Source organism: Acartia tonsa, chromosome 8 (genome assembly GCF_053477335.1).
Source record: "Acartia tonsa isolate MP-2025a chromosome 8, ASM5347733v1, whole genome shotgun sequence".
NCBI lineage: Eukaryota > Metazoa > Arthropoda > Copepoda > Calanoida > Acartiidae > Acartia > Acartia tonsa.
Genome location: NC_137267.1, coordinates 22,350,913 through 22,365,634, shown reverse-complemented (window position 1 = coordinate 22,365,634; position 14,722 = coordinate 22,350,913). Strand labels below are relative to the sequence as shown.

The 14,722-nt window shown below is 42.8% G+C and overlaps 1 protein-coding gene across 2 annotated transcripts in view; it reads right to left on the bottom strand.

The window, feature by feature from the left end:
* Positions 1 to 4,750, bottom strand: part of LOC145326306 (uncharacterized) — a 62,209-nt gene extending 57,459 nt beyond the window's left edge. For both annotated transcript variants that reach the window (XM_080169589.1, XM_080169590.1), the window contains exon 1: positions 4,392 to 4,750. The gene's annotated coding sequence lies outside the window, so the exon portion shown is untranslated. The remainder of the gene's footprint in view (positions 1 to 4,391) is intronic.
* Between the last annotated feature and the right edge of the window lie 9,972 nt (positions 4,751 to 14,722).

Here is a 14,722-nt window from a genome sequence, read left to right as displayed (position 1 = left end):
AACATTTATTTCACACAAAAATGAGAACAATTTTTGCAAACTCAGTAGAAAAAATGCAAAAAACAGATACACTGTGCATACAGGGTGACATAATAATGGTCATAATATGATGTTATAAATAGTTATAAACCTTCCCTGGACATAAGAGAAGCTACACTGTAAAGGATATAGATAGATACAGACTGTCATTCTGTTTATTTTAACATAAGGTTAAAATTTTACAATGAACTGTAAATACACTTCGAACCAAAAAAATAGGCAAATCTGAATTTACAGAATAGCAATCATGCATTTAGGATGATTTTACTGTAAATATGAAATGTAAATGAATCTTTTGGTTACAAGTTTCCACTGTTAATTTTTTATCAATCAGCACCATTAAAGCACAAGATATCAAAAACAGCATTTAAGAGAGAACCAAAAATATATTCAAATCCAAATAAAATCAATGTGTAAAAGTTTTTTGCACTTTTCTTCATTTTTTTCGGTGAGCCAAATGTTATCTAAGTAAATGCGTATTACAACAACTTGTCTATTAACCTATGTACCATTTTTTGTAGTCATAGCCATCTCCAATGGAGCCTCCCGACAAGAAATATAACCATCTTCTAAAAACTACAGTATTTACCTTATGAATTGGAGTAATTAAAATTGCAATTTTTTTTCTTTTTTAATACTGCTTGGCTGGAGTCTGCTATGAATACAAAAAATTAGACCATAGTATGATATGTGAGTTGTCATCATGGACATGCACTTTGATAACATTTTGCTCACCATCACCACCAGTAGGAGCATCTTAAAGACCACCATCCTCCAAATCAAGATTTATCACATCAAAAAACATTTTTGTATACTTTTGAGGCTAATTTATATCTTTAACATGTATTTAGCTTAATTAATAAGATTAGAGGTCAGCCGCTGTCTTCTAAAGTGATAGAGGTTAAAATTCATTTTTTTCTAATATTTCTTATTTAGAAAAAACATTAATATCTACCTTATACTATATTTTATACTAATTAGTGTTTAAATTCCTTTAAAAATTGTTAATTTATCAGAATCAATCTTTAAAAGGGGAGAAAAGTGCAAAACAAAATTTTTTCCAATGCTTTGTTTAGGATTTGCATATCACTTTAGTTCACCAGTATTTTCCCCAAATGCTGTTTTGGAGATCTTGTGCTTCATTGATACTGATTTATAGAAAATTAACAGTGAAAACTTTTAGCTAAAAGATGCATCTACATTTCATATTTTCAGTAAAATCATCCTAAATGAATAATTAAAGCTGCTATTCTGAAAAATCAGATTTGCCTATTTTTTTGGTTTGCAGTGTTAAGGCTACTAAATTTAACATTCGTTGCCTTGAATACTTTAGTTCATTAGATTGTATATTGATTGTTGTAAACTGTATTAGTGTCCATCTTTCCACAAATGATTTTATTCTATGGAAGGTAATTTTGTCCATCATAATTGAGGAGTACATTTAATATTTTATTTCTTTTTTTTATGAAAATCTGAAAAGTTTGTGAATTGAAAAGCCCCTCAAGTATTATCGTATCTGAATTCATCAATGGTAAAATCTAACCAAATTATTTTTTTTATTTTTAAACATGGGGCACCCTGTATTTCTATTCCACGTATTTAGACCAAGGTAACGAAATTGAATATTATTTACATCAGGATAAGTATTTTAACAATATTTCAAACTTTTAATACCAGATTAGGCTCAAAGATCTTTTGTGATATATCAAGAGCAGATTTACAAAATATGCCAAAACCCTTATATCTGTTTGTTACATTCTATTAAAAAAGGCGCAACTTGCAAGATTAAAATCTAAAAAAGTTTCAAAGGGTTTATTGTATTATATGCATAAACAATAGACATACTATATCTAGATTACGCATCTGACCCGATTTTACGTCAAATCTTAAAAGGAACATTTCTAGCAGACAAAAGTATTGTTTACTTTTGACTCAAGCTGAGGTGGATTCTTAAAATAAGATAGACTCGCTTCTCGATGGTGAGGCAAAATTATTTTTGTGAAAAATCATCTAAAAGCACATTAAAAATCTACAAAATTTAAACAAAATCATAAATAATTAACCCTTTTATTATTTTATTAAATTTTTGTAGATTTTTTATGTGTTTTTGGAGGAATTTTCTCAAATTTTTTTTTGTCTCAACAGCGAATAGCGAGCCTAACGCCTAATTTTTTTTTTAAAGAATCCACCTCTGTTTGAAGCTTTCACATTTCTATGATTGATATGAAAAATAACATGCGTTAGTAATAAAATGTGTACACAATTTCAACCAATGACATCTCTTGAACATTCCTTAAGGATTCTCTTATTGGTAGAATCAGACATTATTTCTCTTGAGTAATCTCTCTACTGCATAAAATTAACTTCCATTGAGTTGTATTCTATAACTTAACGTTTTATTTAGAATTTACCATTAAAGACTTGTCACAGTTATATTATTAAATCAACAGTAAAATAGCGAAAACAAAGATGAAAGCAATGTGTGTATTTTGTATGGCAAGATAAAATTAACTTCGCCACGTGCAAAACTAACTCTGATGAATTGATCCATACTGATGACCCCTAAAAGGGCGAAACACTGTGTCTATGGATTTCTATAATACAAAGTAGAACAATGTCTGTCTGTCTGACTGTCTGCTAACCACTGAACCGATCGGATTCTCCTTTACAGGGTAGCTTCTCATATGTCCCGGGAAGGTTTATAACTATCTTCTTGGGGGTGGGGAAAAGCCCCTAGAGGCTAGGGGCGAAGCCGCTAGTATTATATAAAGTAGTGAGCTTTTTTTGTCTGTAGCAAAAAAAATCTCACTGACCGCTGAACCGATATGGTTCCCCTATCAACGAAGCTTCTTATGGGTCTATTTACTTTTTTTTATAAAAAGTATGGGTATGGTTTCATGCTATTTTTCTGCCCTTCCATATTCCTCCCAATACAGAGCCCCAAGATGCTAGGGGCGCATTTACAAGTAGATTATAAACAGCTTAACTACTAAAAATACTTCAAATTCTAATTTTTTCTAATCAAAAATATATTTATTTTTTTTTATATAAGATTTATTGGTAATTTTACCTTATTGCTTAAGAATTTAATTTAAGAGAGAAGAAAAATAATAAGATTTTGTTTATTTATTGAGTAGAGGCAGCTGCACTTTAGTAAAAGCGAAGCTTTTCTATAATCAGGGTCTTCCCGTACGTCACTTTTTAACTTTTTTAACAACAATTTTTTTATGTGATAAAATTATCCGATTGATTTATTTTTGGAATACTGATTCCTAGGACAACAAAGTACACTGTTATAAGCAGGGATCGGAAGCCTCACGTAAGCCGCGTGTAAGCCTCAGTGAAATCGTGATTTTATCACAATAAAATTCAGCTGGATGTATAAAACGGCTCTTTAGCAGACAATCCTTCTTTCTGAAATTTTTTTTTCTGCTCACAAGCATGTTTAAAACTGAGGCTTATGCGCGGCTTACGTGAGGCTTCCGATCCCTGGTTATAAGCGAAGCATTTTCATAATCAGGTTCTAAAAATGTAAGTATGTCCGTAAACAGTATCCTGTATTTAAGCAGTTTTTCAACAAATTTACTTACAATTTTGTTTCAACTTTTATACATTTATTTTCAGATTATTCAGTTCTGACACTGTACAAGTGTTAATGTCCATTTGTCCTAACGTTTCGGAGCTTCGCTTTTATTGATATTGCCATCCTTGTTTATATACGATGCAAGAAAGATTAATATATTTTGGTACTTTCACACAAAGTATCCTGTTAAGCACTGATAATCCCCCTCCCCAATTATTCTTGAATTAAATTGAAATTTAGGGACAATGTAGTTTTTGTTTATTACATTAGATCAGGTTAGGTTAGGTTATATTGGGCTGCTTTCAGCTGCATACAAAAAATTAGCAACCCCCACCCTTTGTTCAACATTATCAATTTATTCCAAAAGTATGGGGAGGGGTTTCAGGGCTCGACAGACAATTTTAGAGAGAGCTTCATACATTAATATACTTTCATGAAAATTCAATAACATGTAAAAAAAAACCTGCAATGCTATAATTTTGACAGAAACCCATCAAACTTTATGAAATTTTTTGCTACAATTTTTTTGCAAAAAGCACCTACAAAAATAATGGCTGTAATATTAATTCTTTACTCTTTAATCTTTTCCCCCCCGTTTTAAGCAATATCAAAAAGAAATTGTCTGTATGTATAGAATAATCATAACATGAATTAGTTCCCAAAAAGATTGCTTTTGGGCTGCTTTTTAAATATTTCATAATACTTTTGTATTAACTAGTAATTTATTTTTGTCCAATGACATAAGATATTAACAATAAAGCAAAATAACCTTGTTTAAAATTGATGATTCCTGATTCAAGAAGGGTTGGCAGATGAAATACACTTTTGTTCCTTTAATCTTTTCTTCTGATGGTAACTTAGTTCAATCATTATAACTTTAAACCCTCATCATAATAGCTAAATTATGTCCTGCTTGTTAAAAAAACTTAAATATAAGCTGATTATTTCAATTTTTTTTCTGAAACAATTTACGAAGCGCACTATTAGTTTAAGTTTTAACTAACACAAGAAATTTGAATTCACTTTGTTTATTTCTATTTAATAGAAGCGACTAGAAAATAGATAATTTCTGAGGAAAAAGTATGTTTCACTGTTAACCTTGTTGAGACTATTATCTAAACTGTAGACTAAGGTAAAGCTAGTATAGGCTGGCCGGCCTAGGCTATACCCCGTATCTTGCATTCCTTACTTCCCCTTCCTTTCATCCCCCCCTTTCTCTCTCTCTCTCTCTCTCTCTCTCTCTCTCTCTCTCTCTCTCTCTCTATGTCGATTTCTTTCTCTATCTAACTCGTACATATCCTTAAACTGACCCATCACCTCTTTGCGTGCTGTCTCCTTGCTTTTTGTGCCTCCTTTCATTTGATGTTTTCTGGTAAGCCGAGCGTACTCGGCCCACGGGGTAACGAGTTCGGATTCAACGGGCCCTAGCCTTTAAGTATTCTACCAAACAAACAAGCAGGATTCAATCATACAGAATTATATATTTAAACTGAATAATATTTACAAGTTATGTTTACTATATATATACAACAAAAATATGACAATAGTTAGGTTTGAAGGGGGTGTGGGGCGCTAGGGCTTAGCGCCCGACGGTAGACAGGCTGTGGGGGCAGCGGTGGTAAAAGGGGAGGCAGTGCCTCCCGATTATATAAGTGCATGATGGACTCGTGATAGTTGCATGTTCAAGTCCCCTCCCCACATTTAGGCAGGCTTAGTTTGACCGCCGGGTGCAGGGTTAACAGCGGTCATGAGATGGATAGTGATATAATAGGATTAGTGCGGTGGGTTTGTTATCATAAGTCACAGCGAAGCAACTCTGTATTGGGCCTGTCCGTATGGGTGTCGTATTACCACAACCTCCCCTTCAAGGGTTGCGTGGCTCTTGAGACACCAGGCCTTGAACCTGGGGATACGACAGCCGGCTCATGCGCCGGACAGGCAGTTCCTGGGGCACAGCTCGATGGAGGACAGCTCGGGCTACACAGGCTCCTCGGGACACTCGTTGCTCGGTCTGACTGTGGTTGGTGATCAGCATTGTCAGCTCCTGGTTGGCTTCTAGGCGTGGGTTGGCCACGGCCAGGCCTCGCCGCTGGAAATTTTGCCTCGTCTGCAGGATCAGTTCTGTCTCGGCTGGTAACTGGACACGGAGGCCTAGGCAGATTCTGGTGGTTCCTAAGGGTGGAATGGTGATGGCAAAGGGCGCATAGAATTCCATGGGGGCGCCTGCTTGATTCAGGTTGCTTGGCCTCCTAGCTCCTACCCGGATGGGGATGGCTGTCATCAGCAGGGGGCACATGGCTTCTTCTTCTTCTTCTGGGGCGGCTTCTTCCATCGCAGTGGCTGGCTCTTCTCCTACAGGTCCGCTGCTGGCTGGCAGGTTCTCCATGTCTGCGTCAGGGTTCCAGATGGCATCTCTGAGTGGCTCTGGAGCGGGCGGCGGCGGCGGTGGTTCGTTGGGTTGCTCCTGCAGGTTTTCCTCCACTGGGTCACGATCTTGGCCGCTAGGCTGTGGGGCGGCTGCGGCTGGCTGGTGCACTGGGAACTCTCCTGGGTTGCTAGCTGCGGGCGCCGCCGCTCCAACTGGCAGCTCGGTGGCATCCTCGTCGCCGTCCACGTCAACTTGGATGTCTTCTGGGATCTGGTGGGCAGTCACATCTCCAGTGTATTTGCGCAGTCGGCCTACATGCGCGGTAACTTCTGAGATCCTGGCTACTGGAGAGGCAGGTTTGATGACATAATGGACTTCTGTAGCTTTCCTTACTACCTTCCAGGGGCCCGTCCATCTCTTGGTAATCTTGGCTGCCTTTCCTGGCACCAGGCGAGGGGCCAGGTACCAGACCAAGTCTCCAACCTCATACTTGGCCGTGCCTTCGTAAGCTGCCGCGCTCCTCCTGATGGCTCCCTCCTCCTTCTGCTGGATGGCATCATAAACTGCATAGTAGCGCTGCAACAGAGCTTGGACGTTGGCTGGAACTGAAGCATATTCGGTCTCTGGCAGCCGTAGCACCATGTCCACCGGAAGTTTGGCCTCTCTCCCAAAGAAGGCCAGGAACGGGGTCACACCAGTGGATCTACAGGCCTTGGTGTTGTAGGCAAAGGCGATGGCAGGCAGGTGGGGCTCCCAGTTGTTATCGTCTCTGTCTAGGAACAGGCGCATGCCTGTGTTGAGCGTCCTATGAAACCTCTCCACTCGGTTGGACTGCGGATTGTAGGGTGGTGGATGTGTCAGGCCAATCTCGAGCCGGGAGGCCAGTTCCTGGAATACCTGGCCGGTAAATTCCATTCCATTGTCGGAATGGATCTTCAGGGGGCACCCGAACATGGCCAGGTGGCGGTGCAACAGGGCTTCAGCCACCGTGAGGGTGCGCTTGTTGGGGATGGCGTAGAGGCTGACAAACCGGCTAAATCCATCTTGGCAGGTGAGGATGTAGCGGTTCCCAGCTGGGGTCTCTGGCAGTGGCCCCACCAGGTCGATGAATAGGACTTGCTGTGGATACCCCTGGCGGGAGGGCACGTGGATCCCCTGCTTCAGCCTCTCCTTGGTAACTTTCTGGACACACTCAGGGCAGGTTTGTACCATCAGGCGGACGTCACGGGCCAGGTTGGGCCACCAGAAGTGCATGGCAACGCGGGCGATAGTTGCGTCCATCCCAAAGTGCCCAGCCATGGGGGTCCCATGGGCTAGAAAGAACGCATCCTGCTGGAGGGCCGCAGGCAGCAGGTATCTTGTCCTCTCTCCTGTCAGAGTCTGGTCAGTGGTGGTGAGGCAGCCATGCTCGTCAAGCCCCAGGGCTGAGAAGCGGCTGGCGTACTGCTGCTCGTCTCGTTCCTTGCCACGCAGCTCAGCCTTGGTTGGGGCCTTGCCATCAGCCACCCATTGGCGGACACGGAGCAGGAGGGGGTCCTGTGTCTGGGCTTCCAATACTCTAGCTGAGTCCAGTCGGGCGGCAGGAGGCCGGCTAGCTGCGGGCTCCCCTAGCTGGGCCAGGTTGTGGATATACTCAGCCTGCTCTGCTAATTCTTCGGCGCTAGCCGTTGGCATGTTGGCATCTTCCCGGCGGCTGAGGGCGTCGGCGTTGGTATTCTGGGTGCCAGGCCTGTGGCAGACGGTAAAGTCTAAGGCCGCTAGCTCCTCCTGCCAGCGGGCCACCATCCCTGTGGATGTGTTCAGTGATTTCATCTGTAGCAGGGCAGAGGAATCAGTGTTGATCTGGAAGCTGCGGTAGGACAAGATGCCGTGGAATTTTCGGATCCCATAGATAATGGCGGCCATCTCTCCCTTCCAGGACGGGTAGCGCGTCTCAGGGTCGGTTGTCTTGCGCCCCACGGCGGCAATCAGCCTCTCCTTGCCCTCCTGGCATTGACTCAATATGGCAGAGATGGCGCGGCTGCTGAAATCTGTGGTGAGCTGGAACACTGCTGGTAAATCAAACCTGGGCGGCGCTCGGATGGGGGCCTGTCGGAACTTGTCCTTGAGTTGCAGCAGCTGGGCTTCCATCTCAGGCGTCCAGGTTAGGGCCTTGGCCGTCTTCTGCCGATTCATCTCGTATGTGAGGTCTGCATACTCTGGGATGAACAGGCGGTAGTATCCAAAGAAGCCCAGCAACGCCAGCAAATCCTTGGGGGTGCTAGGGGCTGGCCAGTCCAAGATGCGGTCAATATAGTCCTCTTGCATGGCTATCCCCTCTCGGCTGAGGGTGTGACCCAGATAATCCACCTTGGACCGGAACAACTTGGTCTTGGCTGGCTTGAGGCGGATCCCTCCCCTGCGGTGGGCTTCCAAGACCTCTCGGAGCCTGGCCAGGTGGGCCCAGGTATCCTGGTGGAAGGTCAGGACGTCGTCAAGGTATGACTGGAGGTTGGCTGTGCCTAGTGGGTTTAGGACCCCTGCAATAAACCTGGAATAGACAGACGGTGCCGTAGCCAGGCCAAAGGGCATCCTTTTCCATTGATACAAGCCCCTGGGGGTGGTGAAGGCGGTGCAGGGCCGGCTATCCTCAGACACACGGATGGTGTAGTATGCGGCCACCGCGTCTAGAGCACTGTAGACACGGTGCCCGCCAGCTCGTTCCACCAATTGCTGGATCCTAGGCAGGGGGTAGCTGTCCAGCTCCAGACACTTGTTGAGGGCCCTGTAGTCGACGGCCCAGCGGGTGCTCCCGTCCTTCTTCTTGATGGGCACCAGGGGGCTGCTCCAGGCGGAGTCCGACGGCTCTATGACTCCTTCCTGCAGCCAAGTGTCCAGTTGTTTCTCCAGTTCAGCCTCTTGCCGCGGGTTCAGATCCCTAAATCTCTGGCGGATCGGCTGGGTCCCTGGCTTGAGGCGCAGCTGCAATTCAACCACATCTGTGCAGCCGGGGGTAGAATTGGAGAAGACGTCCCTGTACTCTGACAACGTAGTCCAGACCTCCTTCTTGAGCAAGGGGTCCTTGCGTAGGAACTCATTGTCTTCCATCTCCAAGGCCTCCCACAACTCTTGCATGTCTATAGGCTCAGCAGGTTCTTGGACCGAGTGGAGACGCGGGGGAGGCGTATCAGAGACTTCCAGAATGTCAGGTTTGACCAGCTCCCCTGCCACTGGGAGGCCAGCATCCAGCAAGAGGGGCACCTCCCCCTCATTGACCACCAGTACTCTAAACACAGTGGCAGAGCCAGGCCTGTGGGCATACAGGCCCTCTGGAATAACAAGGTCCTCCCCAAACCTCTGTTCTGGGGCAGCTAGTTGAATGGCATCCTTGGTGCGATGGCCTACTAGCTCAACAGGGACTGCCATAACCCCGCGGCCAGGCAGGACCACCCGCTTGGCTGTGCGGAGCTGGGGTGGTTGACCGTCAGTTGGAGTGACAGCGCTCAGCCTATACGTGGCTGGTGAGGGGTCAGCCTTGGCTCCGGGACCCACCGGCCGCGACTTGACGGGCTCGGCTTCTGGAGAGGCTGACGTGTCGGAGCCAGGCTTGGCTCCGGGGGCGTCCGGCCACGATTTGACGGGCTCGGCGCTGGGAGAGGCCAAAATGCTGGGTCCAGCTTTGGCTCCGTGGGCGTCCGGCCGCGACTTGACGGGCACGGCGCCGGGAGAGGCTGGGGCCTGAGAGTTGAGTGTGGCTCCGGGTACATCAGACCGCGACTTGACGGGTCTGGACTCAGGCTTGGCTGGTGGACTGGCTGGAGGTCCCAGGTAGAGGGGGCCAGGGGGACACGGCTGGCCGTTGATAAAAATGTCGGAGGAGAAGATTGGTTCTGGAGGGCTGGCAATCTCAGGAAACGTTGTTGGCAGGCTCTCCCTTGGCACCTTGGGCACTGGGGGCAACCCCATGGCTAGCAGGTTAGCGCCCTTGTGTGCGTTGAGCTCAGCGTCCACCCAGTGTGTGCCTTTCTCAACCACACGCGGCTGCTCAGGCAGGGGGCCTGGCAGAGGCCCCTCATAGCTTAGCTCTCTCTCGGCTGTCTCCCGGTCAATGGGGACGCCACGGAGTGGGATAAACTCCCCACGCGCCCACAAGCAAGGTGGTTGCATGTCGAAACAGAGCCTAGTTCCGAACTCCTTGAGAAAATACCCTCCTAAGTTCAGAGGGTGGGAGAGATTTCGGACCACAGTCACGTGGTATAGATGGAGTATAAGAGTGTGTGAAACTGCCATATATAACTCTTTTAATTTTCCAATTACCTGGAGGGGCTGGCCTTCCTCATTAGCAGTCAGGATCTGGGTGTTGTCCGGAATCAACATGCGTTGTACGCCCATCGCGTGCATGAGGTGCTCAGAAATTACCGCAGACCCTGGTACACGGTTGCCAGAATCAACCATGGCATCAACCTGTACATGCTGGGCAGGGTCAGGAGTAGGAAACCTCACCCTGATATGGCAGGGGAAGTGGAGGTCCTGCCCTTGAGACAAGGGGGCCTCTCGTTCGGCTGGGGTTGGCAGAAACTTTGGTGGTGGCCGCACCGCAGCTATGGTGGTATCGCTTACCATGGTGGCTTAGACTGTAGCTTCGAATCACTAGAGCTTATTAATTATCACTTGGTCAACAATTTTATATTTATTTTTATCACTTGGTTGACTTTTTATACACAATGATGTGTTGTTATCACTAGGAGCTCTAGGTGTGATTCTGGAAGCACTGGCAGCAGGGAATGTCCGTCCTGCAAGGTTCAGAGGGGTGACGGCGGTAGGGAATGACCCGTCCTACAGCGCCGCTGGTTCGAATCCCGACAAATGGCGGCAGGGAATGGCCCGTCCTACAGCGCCTCGGGTTCGAATCCTGGGAGACAGCGGCAGGGAATGTCCCGTCCTGCCGTGCCTGTGGCTCAAAATCTGCTATCCGTCGCAGTGGTAGGGCTTACTTGTGTGCTGAAGCTTCGCAGCCACACATTGCCTTCTTAGGGAGACCAGCACACAGCTGTCTGTCTCGTAGGTTTGGCCTGGGTGTCCTGGGGCTTGTCCCAGCTACACTTGCCAATTTAGACTCAGTTTTGTAGCCGTCTGAGCTAAATTATCCGGTTGCCGTGGCTGCGCACCTAGCGCTACTCCTACACGACACGGACAAAGCGTCTTAACTGGCGCTTTTAGCAGGCTAAATCTGCTTGCCGTAGGCCAGAGGCCCACATATTGCGTTCAAAATGATGGAAATTCGACCTAAAAAGGCCGTCTCACGGGTCAGTTGGCTTCTCAGTTGGCGGCTGATTGTCCCCTTACTTGCCAAAGGGTCCAATCAGAGGTAGAATAGGCTAGTTCTGTAAGGCTCGATTGAAACACGCTGACACCAAGTTCTGGTAAGCCGAGCGTACTCGGCCCACGGGGTAACGAGTTCGGATTCAACGGGCCCTAGCCTTTAAGTATTCTACCAAACAAACAAGCAGGATTCAATCATACAGAATTATATATTTAAACTGAATAATATTTACAAGTTATGTTTACTATATATATACAACAAAAATATGACAATAGTTAGGTTTGAAGGGGGTGTGGGGCGCTAGGGCTTAGCGCCCGACGGTAGACAGGCTGTGGGGGCAGCGGTGGTAAAAGGGGAGGCAGTGCCTCCCGATTATATAAGTGCATGATGGACTCGTGATAGTTGCATGTTCAAGTCCCCTCCCCACATTTAGGCAGGCTTAGTTTGACCGCCGGGTGCAGGGTTAACAGCGGTCATGAGATGGATAGTGATATAATAGGATTAGTGCGGTGGGTTTGTTATCATAAGTCACAGCGAAGCAACTCTGTATTGGGCCTGTCCGTATGGGTGTCGTATTACCACAGTTTCTCCTTTTTAACTTCTCTCATTTTTTCCTTCCTCCTTTTTACAGCCTTTTTGGAAGAAGTGATTGCGTTAGTGAGTGTGTGTGTTTGTCCTGACAATTTTGTAGATTTAGAATATTATTCTAGAACTTGTATTACGAGAAATTAATCTACAAAATGCTGGGTCAACTTTCTGTTTTGTGTCTCTCTATCTCCAACTTTCCCCTTTCACTTCTTGTCAACTTAGAGATAGGAAAGGAATAGTTTATAATCCATTTAAATTTACTCAACAGCAAGTAAGGCAGCAAGAACGATATGATATGAAAAAAAATAATCATTCTTAATGTCTCATTTTATTCTAGACAATTTATAATTTGAACATTAAGTTTTTATATTTTCAATTATTTAAAAATGTAAAAGTTCTTTCTCGTCTGAACCCAAGGACCTCTAAAACAATGACTTCAAAAGGTTTGTCTTTTTTGACTGTTTGTACTACATTTAGAAAATTATCTTTAATATAGGATTTAAAATTTTCAGTCTCTTCTGTTTAGAAATTAGATGATGCATATCTGCCAAAGCAGTAGGATATATGATTGTCTCTGAATTTAAAATTTTTCGTTTTCTACTTTCTGTAAAACATTTGCCTTATTCCTGATAAAAGTCCACATCAATGTATAGTATATACATAATATCTATGTATTGACACAACATATATTATGTATAAGCTATCATGAGGGTCAACTTTAGCCTAGGATCAGCTGATTAAAGTCAGAATGCTTTTATCTTGAGTTTACGTAAATATCAATAGATTTGATTTTTATTTCTATTTAAATATAATAGCAGCTGCGCCCCTAGCATTTAGAGCTCTGTATTCGAAGAAGAAAAATAGATTTAAACCATCATAAAACTTAAATATAAAAATAAAATAGCCTAAAACAATCCCGGAACTTATGTGAAGCTTCCCTAAAATTAAAAACTCAGTCGAATCAGAAGGTATCAAAATCTTAGACAAAAAACCTTACTACTTTATATAAAAAGGACGAAGACCAAACTGCATAACTTTTGCACCACTTTTGACGTCATATTCTCCATCTCTTTTTAGAGGTTTTCTTTACACTTCTCCTCTCATCTTCCTCATTTTATAACGTCACAGGAATCAAAAGTGACACAAAGTTATACAATTTGGTCTTCGTCTATAAAAGGATTGAAGAAACATATTAACAATTTACAACCAATCTTAAATCAATACACATGTTTATACTTTATGATTGTCATTACAGCATACAAATTTTACTGGGTAAGATTTTACTTTTAGTTTGTTTATGCAGTGACAGGTTTCGTGAATACAAAACTTTATAACTTAATCTAAAATGCAAAAAAGTGTAAATCCATAAATGCGAGCCAAATGAATTTTTTTTAAATAAATGAAAATGTACCTGATTTGTTAACTTTAGAAGATGAATACTAAACGAGTTATTTGTCGCATCGAATTATGGACACCTTTTTGCGGATATTACAATGAAAAATTATAAGAATAAAACCAGTTTTGAAAGTTCCAAGGAGCCGAATAAAACATATATAAGCAATTTACTTTGTCCATTGGACATGCTATATATCTACAATTCTATGAAAAGGTATCTAGATTTTCAATGATTCATCATATCCTATCTTTTTTTGTGACTACTGAAGATCTGCTATATAACTTAGTTTCTCAGTTTGACTTTTTAAATTGTATGAATTTTGTTACTAATGGATGTTGTCATCAAAGTTGTAGAGATTGATCACTTGTTGATACCCAGACATAATTTACATGTTGTACTAAATGTACAAAGAATATACAGATGTGAAACAAGACCAAATTAATTATTTTCACTGAAAATGAGGTCCATATAGGTTTAGTGGTTAGCGAGATCCTTCGGTATATATAGACAAATATCATGATAATTTTATTTAAAATTTTTATTAAAATACTTATTGTACATTATTTTTCTTCTTTAACATTATCAATGTTTGTCCGTATGTTTTGTTTATAATTTCAAACAGCTTCGCTCTTATTGGAAAGTTGTAAGGTTTCTAATTGCGATTACCCCTCTTATCCCAGGGAAATAATTTGGGATTGTATAGGACACCCCATATATTAAAATAGTACAAGTAACTATTTTTTGGGTAAGAGGGGGGGGGGGGTCATCAATTAATCCCCCAATATATAAATTGAGTTTTTTACCTCCCCCCCGCCTTGCTAGTAACTACGCTTGTAAAAAAATAAAATAAGGAATGAGTAACAAGTTATTTCCCACAACAAATGTCGGAAGTTTGGACAATCAAATTAACTAAGGACATATATCATGGAGAAAAAATATCATTAGATTTTTTGTTAAACGGAATAAAAGGAGAATTAGACTAAAATATAGTAATTTCTTCAAGTAGGTTAAGTAGGTGTTATAATAAAACAAGGATGACAAAAACCATAAAATCAGAGCATTGAAATGGTAGGACAAACGAACATTATCTCTTGTAGAGTGTCAGAACTGATTCCTGAAAATTTTAGGTAAATTTGTAGCAAAACTGCTTAAATACAGGACACTGTTTAAGGACACTTACATTTTAAGGACTTGATTATAGAGAAGCTTCGCTTATAACATTGTACTATGTTGTCCTATGAATTAGTATTCCAAAAACTATATCACTTAAAAAATTGTTTAAATGATATCTACATATTCCTTCCTGACTTGTCCTAGTTGAAGAGGGTCATATTTTTCTTATCGTTTTGCCGAGGCAAAAAAACCTTGGAAAAGCTTATCAATGCTTTAATTTTATGAAATTTTCAATCTGAGCTTTCTATAATTCCAAATGCCTTTAAGTCCACC